This window comes from Natrix helvetica (assembly GCF_964273705.1).
Source record: "Natrix helvetica genome assembly, chromosome: 1".
Lineage (NCBI taxonomy): Eukaryota > Metazoa > Chordata > Lepidosauria > Squamata > Natricidae > Natrix > Natrix helvetica.
This window is the reverse complement of record NC_138548.1, coordinates 214832771-214853117: the sequence shown is the minus strand read 5'-3', so window position 1 is coordinate 214853117 and position 20347 is coordinate 214832771. Positions and strand designations below refer to the sequence as shown.

Sequence of the window (20347 nt, the reverse complement as noted above, 5' to 3'; positions counted from 1 at the left end):
CTTTATCTTTCTATATTAAATATCTGAGTCTGCCTGTAACTGAAGCTTCTGGGCATGTGGATAGCAGAATTCTATGGTGGCAAAGTTCTAGATGGTTCTACTACAGGAAAAAAAAACCTTTCCTTTACAGACATTGCTCTACTTAAAATCTTTTGTTCAGTGACGATTCGATGGCACTGAAATAAAACGACCATTTTTTCACACAACCATTGCAACATCCCCATGGTCATGTGATTATAATTCAGCTGCTTGGCAGTTGGTTCATATTTATGATGGTTGCAGTATCCTGGGGTTGTGTGATCACTTTTTGTGACCTCTGACAAGCAAATCAAAGGGGAAGCCAGATTCACTTCAGAACCACATTATTAAGTTAACAACTGAAGTGATTCACTTAACAATTGTGGCAAGAAAGGGCATAAAATGGGGCAAAACTCACTTAACAACTGTCTTGTTTAGCCATGGAAATTTTGGCCTCAATTGTGGTCATACATCAGAGGTGGTATTCAGCAGGTTCTAACCAGTTCTGGAGAACCGGTAGCGCAGAGGTGGATTCCTACTGGCCTGGGTTGCAGAACTGGCAGAAACCCAGGCGGGATACGCCTCTGAACTGGTTTCCCAGATGCCGCTGTCACTACTGCCATCTTTTTTTTTTTTTTTAGTTCTGTGTATGCACGAGCAAATTGGCAGTAAAGCTGGCTAGACCCCACCCCTGGGATAGCGGAAATTTTGAGTAGTTCGGAGAACTGGTAAATACCACCTCTGACTGACCCCACCCCCATCTATTCTCTGCCTCCCGAGTCCCAGCTGATTGGGGGGAAATGGGGATTTTGCAGTAACCTTCCCTTGGAGTGGGGAGGGAATGGAGATTTTACAGTATCCTTCCCCTGCCACACTCATCAAGCCACACTCACAGAACCGGTAGTAAAAAAATTTGAATCCCACCAGTCATACATGTATATAGAATAAGCACTCTGGGAAACATTCTTCACTACAATGTTTTTCTTTTCTTTTCAGCTTCTATATTTCTTATTGGGGAAACTCTTTTAAATGGCTGAAGAGAGTGTGCTTTTTGCATTTCTGTTCTCTGGTGTCACTGTCCTTCCGAACACCGTGCTCATATTGTGGGTTTATTCACATCTATATATACCTCATCTGAAACCTCTCCATTCATGTGTGAAGTAGTCATATTGTGGGTTTATTCACATCTATATATACCTCATCTGAAACCTCTCCATTCATGTGTGAAGTAGTCATTGTAGATGAAAAGACATCAAAGGACTTGCCGTGGTTGGCAGAATGTTGTCTTTCCCAACTAGGTGGAATCAGCTTTAGGCCATCCACATCAAATTATAGGTAGTCCTTGACTTACAACCAGTTGTATAGCGACGATTTGAAGATATGGCCTGAAAAGGGTAGCTTTGACCCAGTTCCGAAATTCTGACAGTTGTCTCACCTTAATGTGACCACACTTTGGGCATTCAGCAATGTGACCACATTTATGGCCATTTGCAGAGTCCAGCGGTTAAGTGACCACATGTTATGACACTTTTGCTGAAAACCAGCATTACCAGTTTTCGACAAAACCAACCCACAGTGAGTAACGGCGTTGCTTAATAAATGCGGTGTTCATTTAACGAGTGCAGTTTTCATAGCATTCACACTTACAGCTACCATATTCACTTAATCACTATTGCAAAAAAAAAAAAAAGCATAAAATCATTTTATAACAGTTATGACTTATAGCCATAATGGACAGGCTCCATTATGGCCGTAACTTCAAGACTACCTGTATATGAATGATGAGAAGCTGGCCAGAAATCTGCATGGAAGCATTGGCCCAGTAGGAATGTTAAAGGATGATGGTGCAATAGGAAAGGGGTCCCCAATCCCTGGTCCGTGGATCAGCACCAGGCCACGGTATGCCAGAAATCAGGCTGCACAAAGAATTGAAGCCCCAACCTCAGGATGCAGGCAGTCTGCAAAACCTTTCTCTATGGAACTGGTACCTGGTGTCCAAAGGTTTGGGGTCTATTGCGATAGGAAGTTACTTTCAATTCCCTTTTGTGCTTTTTGCCCCTCTTCAACATAGCCACACTGGTGTACAAATTCAGGTGCCATTCCCCAATTATTGCAATTTAGCCAATAGCACAGATCTATCCAGGGGTGAAATTCAGCAGGTTCTGACAGGTTCTGGAGAACCGGTAGCAGAAATTTTGAGTGGTTCGGAGAACCGGCAAATACTACCTCTGGCTGGCCCCAGAGTGGGGTGGGAATGGAGATTTCACAATATCCTTCCCCCAGGAGTGGGGAGGGAATGGACATTTTGCAGTATCCTTCCCCTACCACGCATACTACGCCACGCCCACCAAGCCACGCCCAAGAACTGGTAGTAAAAAAAAATGAATTTCACCACTGGATCTATCCCAGGGCACTGAATACCACAGACAGAGAATCATTTGGTGGATTACATCCCATCTGAGAATCGTCAAAAGATTACTTTAACGCTCAGAAGTGGCTGTGAGGCTCTGGAAATGATATTCATCCAAGAATGAGCATCACTTAAGGTGATCCACACCCCACCTATTGAGCAAGCAGTAAAACCACCGTAAAAACTGCTTTGCTATGTGCCAAGAATGTAGCATCTCCATACCAGACCAAGGGAGCTGAGCATACAGTGATAACAGACATCCTAAATAAATAAGGAGGCAGCTCGGTTTTTTTTATCAGTCCTTGCTATTTAATGGCATACTGGTCTCACTTCCACTGCAATGTGACTCTTGAGAAAAAGGCTGTGTAGTGCTTCTCTGCAGAATCTGAAGAGCTGCCCAGGGCCTGAGCTGCTCTTTTGTGAAGTTTAGCTCAACGAAACAGTGTGGATTTTAATGTTGCATTCTAATTCTCCTATTACTGTCATAAAGCCATTTGTCAAATGCCCTGGGAGACTCCATGGACGTCAGCCTTGTAATACTTTTTATTGCTGGGCTAATCTTTACAGATCGAATTAAGACTGGGGAACTTTATCAGTGGATTGCACTGGGTGAAGGGTTACGTGTGTATTTCATTTGTTCTGCTATCAAAGGTGCACAGGCCTTTGCTCCTGCTTCCTGCCACCAAGGCCAATATGCCCATTACGGCGTAATCAAATAGCCTTTAAGAGGCTCACTTGGTGGGTTGATGCATGGAATAAAACAAGATGAATGTTGCATCCCGCTCCCATCTGCAGAGCCGAAGCAATTTCTTTTCATCCTGATATTAATTCTCCTATTAAATTAAATAACACTACGGGTTGTATAGCATTCATTAAACATCACAGGCGTCCAGGCTCCCCACAGTGTCAATGCCATCCTTATAACACCACCTTAATTAGCAGTAGGCAGGCGAGTTGTTCATCCGCCTTTTTTTTTCACTTATTAATTACGAGGTGAAATAAACAGACTTATTAATATTATAATCCTGTTAATATAAATGAAGAGAGGCGAGGGAGCGGGCGCTCAAGTTCGTGCTGGATTAGAAAGTGGGAAATGGCAATGGCAAAAGGCTTCATTTCATGGGCTGCCTTCATGGCTTTGTCAGGCATGCACGTATGTACCAAGAGTCAAAGAGCAGCTGTCCCAGCAAGGTAGGACCAGCTCCAGAGACTCAGCTATGCAGGGAGCCTTTGGTTTCCAAGTAGCCACTCTCCATGTCTGGTAGGCTCCCAAATTTAGAAGGATGTGTGTGTGTTAACAGGTAGTGCTCAACTTACAACCATAACCGAGTCCAGATTTAAAGTTGCAAGTCATGGCAGTCATTAAGTAGGTTACCATGTGACCGAGCCTGATTTTACAAACTTTTTTTTTTTTGGCAGTGTTTGTTAAGCAAATGCAGCAGTTGTTAAACAAACACAGTGGTTGTTAGGCCAACATAGCAATAGTTAAATAGGTTTGTTGTACCCATGTGCTGGGTTGGTTTTTTTTTTTTTGCCAGAAATTGGAAGTAAATGCTGGAAGCCAGCAAAAGAACTCTGAAAATTGTGATCGTGTGATCACAAGATGCTGCAAACGGATGTAAATATGGGCCAGTTGCCAAAACCCCAAAATGCTATCATGATGTGACTGTGTCAGGGCTGGGTTCCTGCCAGTTCTAACCTCTTCTATAGAAGAGGTTCCACAAATCTACAGTGCCGTTTAGAACCGGTTCCAGCTCCCTCCCCCTGCCCGTTCACACATCATCAAGATGAAGAGCGAGAGGAGGGATTCTGGGAGTTGAAGTCCACAAGTCTTAAAGCTGTCACGTTTGAACACCCCTGAGGTTTTTTTTTCTAAAGGGTTAGGGGTGCAAAGGTCTTGTAACTTGACAGCTTTAAGATTTGCATGCTTCAAATGCCAGAGTTTCTGAGCCAACATTTTGGTTGCTAAGTAAGAGAGTTGTTAAGTGAGTTTCACCACATTTTACAAGTTGGACGCTCCCACCCATTCACATGACTGCCAAGCCACTCCCATCAGTCACATGGCTGGCAAGCCACCCCCACCCGGTCACATGGCTGGCAAGCCACTGCCACAAAGCAGGCCACACCTACAGAAGAGGTTCTAAAAATTTTTGAAACTCACCACTGGACTCTGTGTGTGTCTGTGTGTCTGTGTGTCTGTGTGTCTGTGTGTCTGTCTGTCTGTCTGTCTGTCTGTCTGTCTGTCTGTCTGTCTGTCGAACTTTGAAAATGAGTCTGAAGTAGCTCGAGGGAAGTCCATCATAGCTTTGAATGGTGGCTAAGCGAACAATCATTAAGTGAGGACTATCTGTATACAAATGCATAGAAGGTAAATATGGTAGCTATTTATAGTGGTTACTAGATGTGTTCACCATATATAAAAGCCCTGATAGTGTAGTGGTTAGAAAGCAGTATTGCAGGCTAACTCTGCAATCCGCTGCCAGGAGTTCATTCCAGACTTGCTCAAGGTTGACTCAGCCTTCCATCCTTCCGAGGTGGGGCAAATGAAGACCTAGATTGTTGTTGAGGGCAATAGGCTGACTCTGTAAACCGCTTAGAGAGAGCTGTAAAGCACTGTGAAGCGGTATATAAGTCTAAGTGCTATTGCTATACACAGGGTTGATCTCTGTATTCAGCCACAGAGTCCTAGTTGCTGCAAAGCATCAATGGCTGAAGGTTGCGGTTGTCCTTCTCTCCTCCAAAAGGGTGCAAGTAGCATGTGTTGCAAAGTTAAATACATAGGAATCATGGATGATAGACAGAAGGCAACAAGAAAGTGAAAAGTCTAGATCAGGAATCAGAACAATACCAGAAAACCAGAAGAGCAGATATAAAGTATAATTCTGAAACAAGCAAAGGTTTAGCAGAATAATAAATAAATAATAATAATAAAAATGGGGTCAGGCTTCAGTTGTGCAGTTGTGACTTTCTAGATACATACATATAGCATACTCCCTACTGCCCCTGTCTTCCTATTGGCTGAAAGAGGAACAGTAAGTGCAAAACTCTTGAACTGGTGCTTTCTTCCAACACAATTCCCTCTGTGTGTACACAAAATATTAAAATCAAAGTCAGCTGACATTTTTTTCTTGGTTAAATCCTGATTCAAAAAGTTATTAACTTTATAAACACCAAACTAAACTAAAATAGCCACAGCTGGCATATAAATATAAAATAAAACATAAACGAGCAAACTACTGTACAGTGATAATTTTATGCTATTACATAAACTTTTGAACACGACATGTTTTTGCTGATAATAAACTTTTAGAAATGTTTACTAATAGGCAACAATATTGGAAATGTAAGGATTTTCAGGTACTATATTGCATTTCCTATTTTTCACTGTATGTCATCCTTAGGCCCTTACAACTCTCATTTCTGTTTCTAGTACCTTTTGGGCAGTGGTTCTCAACCTGTTTGACTCATTTCCTGGCCTTGAATAACCTCATTACCCTTTAAAAAAAAAAAACACCCCACAACTCTGTTCTTTTACACAAGCATCTCAGTGGGTTGCAATTCCAATCCGAATCTTCCACTCACAAACAAACAGTTACAAATTGCTCCATTACCCCCTTGGATATACCCAAATTACTCCCTCGTGGGCAATTACCCCCAGTTTAAGAACCACGGTTGTGGTGAATAGGAGGCCCAGAGTTAAGAAAAACTTCAACAGATGCTACTAACTTGCAAAATCACGATTCAATGACCATTCATTCACTAATGTATAGATCCAAATATTGAATAGTCTGATTCAGTCTCTCTCCTGAATCAGGTCCCAAGCATTCTCTGGTTTTTTACACCCTACCACAGAAATAAACACAAACAAACACTCTAATTCAAAATATGCTACTCATTGAAACAGGAATCATTCAAAATTACGCAATTTATGAAATAATCTGAGAACTCACTGGAGATGAGATCTGGAATGAAATGGCTCAGGGAGGTTGAAATGAATGAAAATCCCTTTTTAGGAATAGTATTTATCTAACTCATATAATCTCTCTCTCTCCTATCTATCTATCTATCTATCTATCTATCTATCTATCTATCTATCTATCTATCAATCATCTATCTATCAATCATCTATCTATCTATCTATCTATCTATCTATCTATCTATCTATCTATCATCTATCTATCATCTATCTATCATCTATCTATCATCTATCTATCATCTATCTATCTATTGATCCATCCATCCATCCATCCATCCATCCATCCATCCATCCAAAACCGTAACCTTAACTGGGCAAAATGGTGCATCGTAAAGCAAAACTTTCTCAGCCAGGTACCTCAAGTGGACTAACTGAGGGGTCCTCAACCCCCAGGGAGTGGCCCACTACTGGGGCTGGGGCCAGTTTAGAACTGGGCCTCATGATTGGCAGATGAGTGTGTGTGCGGGCACAGCCCCACTTATGCAAGTGGTGGCTGCTTGTTCTTGGTTGTGCAGCTCCACTTGCACAAGCTGGGGGAGCTGCGCGTGCATGCATGCACAGGCCTTCCACTTGCATGGAACTCCGCCCCCATGCTGGGCTGCCAAGGTTGGGGACCACTGGACTAACTTACAGAATGCATCCAAAATTCAGATTGCATAATTTCTATGGAATTAAATTTTTGCAAATTTTATAAAACATTATGACATTTAAAAAAATCATCATAGAGTATTTTATGATATAGCCTAAAATGTCATAGAACATTTCTTGTGGCCAGCGACTGATGTTTGACGGTTCTATACAGTGCAACATGGGCTATTTTCAAGGCAGATATATCTCTGAATATCCTGAATTTTTAAGAACTTTTCCAATGAAAGCTGAGAAAGAACTGTAAGTTTCCAAAACATTAGAAACTCTGCTATTGTTGAAGGCATTGAGGAATCTGGTAAGGAAATATGCCTGAAATGGTGACCCAGGAGGTCATGGGCTATCTAATACTGATTGTCAACAGGGCATGAATTGTGTAATCCAAGCATGTCCAACCCGCAGCTGATGGACCACATGCAGCCAATGGTGGAACCAGCTCACACCACTTTGGGAGAACCAGTTGTAAACTTTCTGAGCAGTTTGGTGAACTGGTTGTTGGAAGAAATCATTAGGGCAGAGAACCAGTTTTTAAATTATTTGAATCCCACCACTGCATGCAGCCCTGGGCAGCTACTAATGTGGCCCAACAAGATCGTAGACTTAACATTATTGTATGATTTATATACATTATTTAGCGATTAATTACATCATATATTTTATACATGGTCCAAGACCCTCTTTACTCAATGCAACCCTGGCAGGCCATAGGATTGGACAGCCATGGTGCAATCCATCCAAGTATCATTGAAATTGTGACCTTTTTTTAAAAAAATGCGGGCCTCTCATTAAGCTCCCTGATCACTTTAGAGAAAATTTGGTCTTATACGATTCCTGTTCAAAAGTTCAATCCTATTTCCTTTCCATGGCTTTGGTTCTGCTATGCTCATACGCTGAAAATGTCATAGCTGATCATTTAAATTCCTAAGGAAATGAAATGCCAATCTGTTAATAGCACCCAGGTGTAAGCTATACGGGTGGTTGGATGGGGTCTCTACTGAATTAAGAGCCGATGGATGGCTCTAGGCAAAGTTATTGTTAGTATTGTTATTACTAATAGGAGATGGTGCCTGCCAGATGACATTCCTGTAGGACTGTAGGAAGTCTCATAAGCCAGCACTTCCTCACTTCCTCAGAATTTTCCCTCTATGTTTGCTTTTTCCTTACAAATTAGAAACTTGCAATGAAAGAAGGCAAGGCTCAGAACTCGAGGATGTTATCGCTTCCTCTTACAGCAACAAGTCACTCAGCAGGCTGTCATCAGCCTTTCTCTTTGTGCCAGGGGTGTCTCCGGGGAGGAGACAAGGAGTCAGCCAGCATTCCTGAGGGAGCTTCTTAACAAAGGTGCCTCTCACAACTCAAACAATCTGGGAAAGTGTGATGAGGGGCAACAAGGGGAGGCAGGCAGGATTCGTTGAATGTTCTTAGGCCAAACAAAACCAAACAGGCTTGTGTTGTACTGCATGCAATCATGTGATCTTTGTCTTATCTCAGAGACAAAAAAAGGCAATTCACCAATGATAAGAACATTATCCTTTTTTTCCCCATCACTGGACTCCTTTCATCTACTATAGGACGCTGCCAATTTTAGCATAACGTTTAGATGCTAAATATGGATTACACTCTCAGCACAATATTGCTTTTGAATGAAATCCCAAAACTTTATTTAACCGTGGTTTTTTTTTGGGGGGGGGGGAAGGCTGTAATTTTGTGATTTTAGATATACTCACCTGGAAAAAAAGAGAAAAAGAATATGATGCTTTCTTGAGGTTTTCTTTCCTCATCCTCATTGCCTTGGCTTGTTTGAGAGAAATTGGTCCAATTAATGCAAGTCTTGACGAAAAAGATCTTTCTAACATGGCTATTTCCATAGACACAATTATCTGAATTCCTTATTGGGACCAGGCTTCTACCTAGTTGGAATATTTGTCTGCCTTGCCCAGGAATACCTAGTTTGTGGAACTTCACAGGGCATCAGAGTTCAGTTCAGCTTTTACCTGACCGTGCTAGAGATGGCCGTGAATTCTGTGTATCAGGGGTGAAATCAACTTATCTTCGCTACCAGTTCGCAAATGTGAGCCGCCATGTGCGCTCACTAGCTTCACTCGCATGCGCCACCTCCGTGCATGCGCAGACCTTCCGTGCATGCGCAGAGCATAAAAAACAGGATGTGATGACATCCGGGCGGGTGGGCGGAGCCTCCCACCCCCACTGCTACCGGTTCACCCAAACCGGATCGAACCGGCTGAATTGCACCACTGCTCTGTATGCAAAGTTCTGGTTTGGTGAAGACTTTGTTAACCCCCTCCCTGCCAATAGTTAATAGTTAGCAAGGTAATCATGTACACATCACCCGCATTTCTGCCACCAAACATGCAGATTTTCAAAATACATAATATAGGTAGTTCGACTTACGACCACAATTGAGCCCAACATTTCTGTTGCTAAGTGAGACACTTGTTAAATGAATTTTACAACCTTTCTTGCCTCAGCTGTTAAGTAAATCACTGCCGTTAAGTTAGGGACATGGTTGCTAAGTGAATCTGGCTTCGCCCATTGACTTTGCTTGTCAGAAGGTCACAAAATGCAACCATATGATCCCAGGACACTGCAACCATCATAAGTACGGGTCAGTTGCCAAGCATCTGAATTTTGAACAGGTGACCATAAATATGAAAAATAGTCACAAATTACTTTTTCAGTGTTGTTGTAACTTTGAACAATTGTAAGTCAAGGACTACTTGTAATTGCTATTGTTTTGCTCATATTCCTTTACCCAAGCAAAAGGACTTACAAACTCAAAGTGTTATCACTCTTACTACTATCCAGATGGAACTATAGAAACATTCCTATAACTTAAATAGGAATGCAATACACGATGGGGAAAATTAAAAGTAGGTGCTATACGTGTCTGCATGGTCTGTGGTGCAGATGCTAAGAGCTTGTGGGGAACTTCTAAGATTTGCCCGCTCTTTTTCCTTATGCTTCCTCTTTTAAGAAAGCATGGTTTAAAGATTCTATATTCCATATTCTAACTGGCCCTTCAAATAAGGCACATTTTCAAAGAAAGGCCTGTCCTCTGTCAAAGAGTCCTTCAAAATCCTTCAAAGAGTGGAGGCACATGGCTGATATTGAAAAATTAGAAACATATACCTGCGTGATTCTGAAAAGGGAGTTTTCTAAGTGCAGCTTACTTATGAGAATTCTTGCTCTTGGATGGCCCTCATGGCTGGGGGCACTTAAGGGATTTCCCATAACTTTCTGGAAGGGTCTGTTTTACAAGTGGAAAACCATTGCCGCCTTAACTCGGTTATAGGGTGGGGGTGGGGGGATGAAAATCATGCTATAACTATAGAGGAAGAGGTAAATTTATACTTAATAACTGCTGTAAATTGGAAGCTTCTTTATATTGTCTTTTTTCCCCTGCACTTTTGTTTTTGCCTTTTCTCTTTCTCCTTATTCTAAATGCAGGTAGTCCTCAGCTTATAACAGTTCATTTGGTGACCATTCAAAGTTACAACGGCATTGAAAAAGGTGACTTAGGACCATTTTTCACACTTACAACCTTTGTAGGATCCACATGATCACATGATCATATAACCAACTCAGATGCCTGACAACTGATTCATATTTATGATGGTTGCACCAGTCATGCGATCCCCTTTTGCGAGCTTATGAGAAGCAAAGGCAATGGGGAAGCCAGATTCACTTAACAACCGTGCTACTAACTTATCAACTGCAGTGATTCACTTAACCAACTCTGGCAAGTAAGGTTGCAAAATGGGGCAAAATTCGCATTTACAAATTTCTCACCTAACAACAGAAATGTAGGGCTCAATTGTGGTTGTAAGTCAAGGACAAGCAGTATTAGTTTTTGTTAGTTTTTATCTTACTTCATAAAGTTATATGAACAATAAAGAAATCCTTACTGCCTCATATCTATCAGGAATCATCTTTGCTGCCTTCTGGTGGTTATCAGGATTTTTGCAGCCCTAGCTAGAGCAAATGCATTTCCAAGCGTCCCTATTACTGTATGTGTTGCACATCTTCCATCACACATCACACCGTCAGAGAGAATGTCCAGAAACAAGAAGTGTACATTGGAGTTCTTGACTATTCCTTGAACACAACTAGAAGAGCCGCTCCCTACAGAAAGTGAAGCTCTGCAGTGTGGAATGTAAGCACAGTTTGTACACCTTTCATTTGCACAGCTTTGATTGGATCGCTGTTGTCTGTATTCAAGGGTAACCGAGGCAGCCACCCAAAGGGCTACATTCCTTTGAACTGGTAGCTTAAGAAGAGACAATGAGAGCACCGTGTTTGCTAAAGCAAGAGAGTGTGGCTGGCTGCAGAAAGTAAGGTTGGTGACTCTGATAGAAATACTGTATTTTTCGGACTACAAGACGCACCGGAGTATAAGACGCACCATGATTTTGAAGAGGTAAATTAAAAAAATACAGGGATGTTCTGCCTGCAACCCACCATTGTCCCAAAACCTCTGCACGCCTCGTTTTTTGCAAAAAAGAAAAAAGAAGAAGAAGAAAAAGGCATTGGGAGGCTTGTAGAGTGCTCCTGCCGGTTGGGGAGGCCAAAAATGGCCTGTTTTTTGCTCATTTGTGCCCTCCCCAGCCCCCAGGAGCACTTTGCAAGTCTCCCAAACTCTCTGCAGGTCCATTTTTGCAAAGGGGGAGGAGTTTCGGGGGGCCAAAAATGCTGTATTCAGTGTATAAGACGCACCGATTTTCATCCTCTTTTTTGAGGGAAAAAGATGTGTCTTATACTCCGAAAAATACGGTATGCAAGAACTGTCACCTAGGCAAAAGGGGCTGAAATATTTTTAAGTCCTAAAAACTGGAGACCATGACTTCTTGTCACGAAAGCCAGCTGGACTCTCCCTCAGCCCAATTCACCTCACAGGGTTGTTGGGGGGAAAATAGGAGGAGGAAGGTGTGTTGGGTATGTTCACCACCTTGAGTTATTTGTAAAAAAATAATAAAAGCAGGATGTAAATAATCAGATAAATAAATAGATTATAGCTTTATTGATTAGCCTACAGCCATACCAAAGCACAAGGTTCAAACACATATCACCAATAAAATCCTATACATAAAATTTAAAATAAGTGTAAGGTAGAATACAATCATTATAGGATAAGATACAATATAATTTACTACATACATATGTAATGTAGAATAAAATGACATAAAATTGTATTTCGGTGTCACCCTTGCAATCTACCCCAATCACTCCCACATATGCAGATTTCAACCGAACCGTTTTGTTTAAGTACTGTGCTGTGTTAAATGTTATTTTCAGGTTCTGGCTGTACATAAAGTAAGTTATTTTGATATGGGGATCCCAATGGATCATTCGTTTGCTATATAGATCAAGGTACCTGTCTCTCACAGATAAATAAATAAATAAAAAATAACATTTGGAAATAGCTCAAGCAGGCTCTTCCTGGTTCATTGACATCAGAGGAGATACAGCACAATTAGATTTGCAAGATTTTGTTATCTCTAGCCAATCTCAATAAAAGAAGTTTTAATCTCCCTTTGGAGTTGATATCCTGATCGTGTCTACCTAGTAAGGCTGCCACTGGATTAGCATTTCATTTGATGGAAATGAGAGTTTGGCAGTAGTTAGTCTCATCATGTGGCAGATAGCGGACCTAGAAATAGTGAACTATAATTGCCAACCTTCTTGTCTATGTGTGAAGAAATCAAAGCAGTGCTGGTTTTAGGCAAGAGTCCCATTTTGGGGGTCAAATGTCATAGGTCCCCAACCCCTGGGCTTCGGCACACTACCGGGCTGCGGCCTGATCAGAACTGGGCTGCGAGAGTAGTGGCCCACTGTGCATTTGCATGTGTGTGTACATAGACCTTCCTGCTGCTTACACAGGCTGGTTCCCCCCTGCCCCCCACCTCATCAGGCTGCCAATTCATAAATGTTGGGGACCACTGTCATAGGTATTTGCCTGACCTTGTCTAATAATGCAGAAGAAAGAAAGATAGGTAGATAGGTAGATAGGTAGATAGGTAGATAGGTAGATAGATAGATAGATAGATAGATAGATAGATAGATAGATAGATAGATAGATAGATGATAGATAGATAGATAGATAGATAGATAGATAGATAGATATAGAACTAAACAACTGTATTAAAATAACTGATTAGCAACTAAAACTAAGCGTATACCCTATTAGTCGTGTTTATTTATTTAGCATATGGCACCTACAAAAGTCATGCGATCACTATATACAAATTGAAATAAAGCATGCATTCGTAGATTTTCATGGATGTAGGTATGCTGATCTTGTTGTATTCGGGTCTTTTCCTGTGTAAGATTATATATATGCATGCTTTATTTCAATTTATTCATATATATATATATATATATATATATATATATATATATATATATGTCTTTGGTTGTTCGGGTTTTCTCCCGCGTAGAATTGGAAGTATCTATTATATAAAGTATCTATATATATAAAATACAGCCCAGGTTATTCATATATATATATATATAATACAGCCCAGGTTCAAATCCCAGTAAGGGTATGGCTAGCTGATGAGAGCTAATTAACTCGAAATAGATCTATACTAGTCTCCCTTTATTTATTTATCAGTACAAATACAACATATATATATATATATATATATATATATATATATATATATATATATATATATATATATATATATATATATATATATATATATATATATATATATATATATATATATGAATAACCTGGGCTGTATCATGATAGGTAGATTGGTGCTGATTGGTGCAGGCTGCGTGTGCATTGTTGTTTTGTATTATAACGGCTTGGGTGGTGGGTGGTGTTCGTTTGTTGGCTAGGGCTGGTTTCCAGATGTTTGGTAGGCGGGAGGTATCATCACGTTTGTTCATGCTGTGGGGGTGTTTCTCTATTTTGATGGCTTCCATGATTATTCTCTTGTGGAGGTGTTCTGTTTTGGAGATTAACCTGGCTCCTTCAAAGTTGATTTCATGTCCTGTAGCTTTAAGGTGCTGGAAAAGGGAAGAAGTTTTTTCTTTTTTTCTTACTGCGTTTTTGTCTTCTGTGATGCGTGCATTTATTCTCCTGTTTGTTTGTCCTATGTATATTGCTGGGCAGATTTTGCATTCATATATATATGAATAAATTGAAATAAAGCATGCATATATATAATACAATATATGAGGTAAAATATTATATATATATGAATAAATTGAAATAAAGCATGCATATATATAATACAATATATGAGGTAAAATATTAAATTAAGATACAGTTGTAATAACCCCCCCCTAATATAGCGCCATAGAATTGCAATGGGATAAATTTTATAGTTCAATATCTAACCAGGAAGGAAGCTAAACATCTAACTGCTTCTGGTATGGCTTCGATGAGATCATCCCAGGTGCCTTTAAATTTCCTGAGGCGACATTCTTGAACTATATGTGTTATCGTTAGTTCCAATGCACCACAGGCACATTGCGGGCTGTCGGCCATTTCCCACTAAAGAACTTAGTCCAATAAGAACATACCAAATTTCTTGTGTCACTGACACTGAGAAGACAGAATGCCTGCACACAGATAACACATCCCCAGAAGGATGCCTCTGGTCAGGGCCCCAGATCAAACAAGATGAGTCCCACCCAAGATGTGAAGCAGAATGTATATCTTTGTGAGGACTATCACGGCATCTTGTCAGAACCTTGCAAGATTTAAACATATTCTGCAAGGACAGCAAAAATGTCTCAAATGAACCAAAAATGATTGCCTTTCCTAAAATATTCAGAGTGAGGGGCATCTTAAAACAGCAGAGATCAGCAAAAGGGGGTTCAATATATGCCTATGCCGGAAATATAAATGTCTGGTGCGTGACACTAAGCCAAGCCAGTGGTCTGCACACTAATGGGATAAGTCACAGGTCAAGTGCCAGAAAGGAGAAATAAAAATGATACAAGCTGCTGAAGTATGGTGTAAATATATACAGTAGATAAATTTAAAAGAACTCACCCTCTAGAAATGTCAGAAAACAGGAATGTTAAAAAAATATACTGGAGAAGGGTATAGAAAGCAGAAGCTGTAACAGGCCCTGAACCAAAATGAGATTTTTTAAAAATTGTATTCATCAGGGTTCAGTCCAACAGGTTTAATGATCTCCTAGAGCATAGTCTAAAACTGTTCCATAAATTAAACCTTTAGAAATTTAAGGGGCTATTGATTCAGAAGATCTGAATCTAAACAAAGATATTACAGTCAAAACATTTGAATACTACTTCTACAATATTTAAGAAACACACACACACACTGTACTATATTAGGCTGGGTAATCTGAAGTTTACAACCACTTTGGGTTTAATTTTGGAAATGCTGCAATGCCAAACTGGGCCACAGAGAGGCACCTTTAATTTGAGGTGGGGGAAAGTGACATAATTTATACTGTGAGTGGCTCAAATTCCATTTTTGGCAGGCCAGAAAAAAGGTAAAGGAAAAAGGGGCCTCAAAAGCAGTATTCCCCAAACTTGGCAACTTGTAAGAGATGTATGAACTTCAGCTCACAGAACTAACCAGCTGGGGAATTCTGGGAGTTGAAGTCCATATGTCTTAAATTTGCAAAGGTTGGAAAGTTTGGCTCTCAAGCATTTCATGACAAAACAAACATCTCTCCTTTGGCCCAATCCTAGGGTTTGAGCTTTATTTGAGGGAAAAGAGGATTTGGTTTGTTTAGGCCAACCCCCTACTCCTTTCTATAAAAGTAGAGTTGTGTGGACATAAAACTAAGATCAGAACTCAGACCCAAATGGTATCACAAGATTTCTTTCAAAATCTCCCTGTTCTTATCAGCCTTTAGTTCACCCCTCTGTGGTAGGTAATTATGAGCATTGTTCCTCAATAAAGTTATGACTTAAGTCTAATACTATTTAATATTTCCTGCTTGTATTTTGAGCAGCATTCAATTTTTTTTTTTACTGTAAATCCAATGCAATACTTGGAAGCTCTTTAGATGGTAACGTGCTTGTGTGTCCTTGGTTTAAATATGTGCTTATCTAGCCTTGTGATGTCTGGGTACTGTCCCACTCATTCTTTCAAATGAGCCTTGAAATTTTGCCTCAACATCATCATTTCCTGAGAGTGCCATTGGCTTTTAACCAGGACTTTTTGCAAAAAAAAGAGCCTTTACAGTTTGGGGGAAAGGGTTTTTAAAAGTTTATTAATTTTCAGATTATTTGGTGAGTAACCAATAACCCCTCCCTTCCCTCTCCTCTCTCTCCAGCAGGCTGGGGCAGATTACTCTGACCAGAGGTATGAATTGCATGGATTGCAGTTTTCAGAGGGCTCTGGGAATTAGGTAAGAGCTGCACAAAATGAGGCTGAGGATTGCACAGGTTTGCAGGCTGCCAATGTCTGGAATAGACATTATTGAATTAGATAGATTAACAGTTCTGTCTTGGAAGATATTTGCTTTTCATAGTCTTCTTTCTTCATTTAGGATGTGTTTCTCAAATAAGGCAACTTTAAGATGTATGGGTTTCAGCTCCCAGAATTCCTCAGCCAGCCATGCTGGGGTAATCCACACATCTTAAAACTGCCACGTTTGAGAAACTGATTGAGGTTATTAGAAGAAAAGTTGTTGCGAAGTTTTAGAACTGGAACAGGCTCTTCAGCACTGACCTTCCACATGAATATGGGGAAATTCAAGTATCAAAACATCCCAAAGGACAGCATATGACTGAGGTAAATGTGGGTAAAAGATCCAGGAGAGGTGCTGCACCCTCCTATCATGCCACCTTTAATCCTGGGGTTTTTTTTTCCCACCACCTTCTGCAGCTGCATCCGGACAAGGCACACAAACAAACATGCATTTCTGGCTTAAAGTCTCACTGGTGCAAAAGGCATGTTGTTTTCTTTGTTTCCACCGAAGACCCAGTCAGGATGGGTGCCAAGAGAAGCCCTGCCCTGCCTGTCTTCCCTTCCTTTCTCACAAGCCAGATTTTTTTCATAGGAACCAAAAATAAAACATGAGCCTCCTTCAAAATGATGATGATTTGCAGCTGGAGACATCTGGCTGGAGTGAAGCTCTCTTTCCCTCAAGTCCCCCTTCTGGACAGACAAGAGGGAAATTCCTCTTATAAGGCTATTGTGGAAGTTTCCTTTCTCCTCTTAATTTATCACAGGATGCAAGGCAGTTCCTTTCCCTTGTCGTAAATCTCTCAAAGGCATTTGCTCCTTTAACAGCAAGCCCTCACCAGGCTTAGTTTTCTCTTCTTCCTTTGGTTCCTTCCAGAGAGAGAAGAAACAGTGGAAATGTTACAAGAACCCATCAGCCCAGCATCCCAACTTTGCAATCCAAGTTCACTCTACCGAGCAAGCAAAAGGTTAAATAAAGACTCCCCAAAATGATCCACTATCAAAACAATAATGGCGTTTATTAATCTTTGGTGAAGGGAAGCACAAAATATCAGGACAGTTCACCTCTGAAAGGAGACAAAGGCTAGCAACAGAACAAAAATCTAGAACTAACAGGGCAGGCTGTACCACATGTCAGGGTGAGGTGTGGGTTTAAATGCAGCAGAGAATAAAGGCTACTTAGGTATATATTAGGGGCGGGATGGCTCAGTGGTGAAAGATGCTGAACGTATCAGCTGGAGGTTCAAGTCTCGAGTGCCATGCAACGGGGTGGGCTTCCATTACCTGCCCCAGCTCCTGCCCACCTAGCAGTTTGAAAGCATCAAATGAGAGTAGATAAATAGGTACCAATTCAGTGGGAAAATAACAGCAGTCCCTGTGCCTCAGCGTATAGTCATGCTGGCCACATGACCACAGAAATGTCTTCAGACAACGCTGGCTCCTTTGGCTAAGAAACGGAGATGAGCACCATCCTCTGGAGTTGGACATGACTGGGGAAACCTTTACTTTTACCATTAGGCATATGTTGTAATCCTTTGGGAAAGTTGTGTCGTGTTATATTTTTATTCCATCTTTAATCCTAGGACATCAGATTATATCTACTGAAGCTTTTTTTTATTTCTCAGAACAGCTTTGAAATGGTCATGGAGAAATAGTGATTGAGCTTTAAACTGCCTAGGGAAAAGTAAGATCACCAACAAGATCACCAACGTCCGATGATGAATATGGCAGAAGAAGACAAAGAAGAAGGGAAGCTGATTAGGTCTTCTCAGCCTAAGGGCCACATTTCATGATGTAGGTAGTCCTTGGGTTATGATGGCATTCAGGACTGGAATGTCTGGCACGAAATGACGTGGTCATAAAGACTGCACATTATTTAGCAGCTGCAATTGTAGTCGTCCTGTGTACCATTGTAACCCAGGACCATGTGGCTGTTAAGTGGGGACCTCATGTGACCACAATGTAGGAAGCAGCAGGAGTCTGAGGTATGCAGGCTGGCAGGCATTTTAATTCTGTAAGTGGAATCCCAGTGCAGTTTTATTTCAGGGGGATCAGTGTTGATATAAATTAGGCTACAGCAACCAAACAAGACACATACAGACTTCAACGGAAAGTTAGAACTGCAGGAACAAAAAAACAACAATTGCTACCAACCTGACTTGCATTGAGGACCTGTATACTGCACGAGCCAGAAAGAGGGCTGTGAAAATATCTACAGACTCCTCACATAGCAATAGCCATAGCACTTAGACTTATATACTGCTTCACAGTGCTTTACATCCCTCTCTAAAGGACTTTACGGAGTTGGTATTTTGCCCCCAACAATCTGGGTCCTCATTTTACAGACCTCGGAAGGCTGGAAGGCTGAGTCCACATCCTGGGCATAAACTGTTTCAACTTCTTCCCTCAAAATGACACGATAGGGCATTGCACACCAAAACAACTAGATACAAGGACAGCCCCCCCCCCCCCTCCACCAATGCCATCAGTCTGCTAAACAACTAATTTCCACAACACTGTCAAACTACCTAGTAGGGCTGTGTTACTATTATCCTTCTCATCTTTCCAATTACCTATTTCCTTATCTTCTTATGACTATACCTTTGTTGCTTGTATCTTACAGTTTATATTAATTTTTTATTTATTATCCTACTATGATTTATGTTGATTGCTTATTTAGTATCCTATGACTATCACTAAGTGTTGTATCTTTTAATTTATGATGAATGTATTTTATGATGATTATGATTATGATTTATTACTTATTGATTGTATGTACACTGAGACCTTACACACCAGAGACAAATTCCTTGTGTGTTCAATCACACTTGGCCAATAAAGAATTCTATTCTAAATCCACTGCCTTATACCATCTCGGCAATTTAAGTCATTTCCCCCCTACAATTGTTTTTGGCCATTGAGGAGGAAGGGCATTGGCATTTATACCACACTGTACTAACTTTTGACAGATAAGAACAGCTCTTTGGGAGCCAATTTGATTGAGGATTATGAAATACAAAAGCCTTCCACACCAAAGGCTGTTTTTTAAACAGAAAATTGTGTTGGAAATTCTATGACCTGATCTCATGACATAACATGATGCAGTTTGGATTTGGCCCTGAGTCATAAACTCTAACCGTTACCAACACTGCCTTCTTGTGCTCTTATGCACCTCCAGTAAATCTCAAAAGAACCTGTGAAATCAGGTCGACAGTAGCACTTGGATTGTCCTGCATGGCTGTCACATATCTTCGACAGGCAGAAGTTCTAATAAAAAACTTTTGAAGCAGCTCATATGTGCAGCACTGCCTGTCAAACCAGAACTTTCCATGGCTTCAAAGGCCCCTTTACAGCCCTACCTGCAGATGTTGGAGACTGAACCTGTGACCTTGCATGCAAAACAGGTGTTCTACCCCTGAGCTACATCTCTCATATAAACCTCCTTGAGATCTAATCTCGTAGTTCAAGAAGATGGACGGGAAGCTATTGCTCCCTGGGCCTTGATAAAGGTGAAAGAAAAGTCTTTGGAGAAATATGCCCACAAACGGATCAAAGTAAAATATATTTCCATACAGTGTGTCATTTGATAATGAAAATTACAGGTTCCAGAAGTGCCCAAGGGTGCAAAGAGAGGGCCTATCAATATGTGACACTAAACACATTGCTACCTATTACTTCAGAGAGTGGTTGTCATTTTAATAGAAAGCACAAAGTGGGTTTGTGTGTGGAGGGGAAGAATGGAGGGTTGGGGTTTTTTCCCATTCACAATAAAACAGACGGAGAAGGGATGTTATTCTCTACTCTTTGTTAAAACTTCTGTGAAGATTTACCGGCAGTACAGTTAGCAGTAGGGAAAAAGTCCCATCGATAC

The 20347-nt window shown here is 40.8% G+C and overlaps 1 long non-coding RNA gene across 1 annotated transcript; it reads left to right on the top strand.

Annotated features, from left to right (window-relative positions):
- Positions 1–10922: 10922 nt before the first annotated feature.
- LOC309383338 lies at positions 10923–19311 on the top strand. Its single transcript, XR_014173827.1, has 3 exons — positions 10923–11487; positions 16343–16417; positions 18107–19311. It is a non-coding gene; the product is annotated as an uncharacterized lncRNA (long non-coding RNA).
- Positions 19312–20347: the final 1036 nt, after the last annotated feature.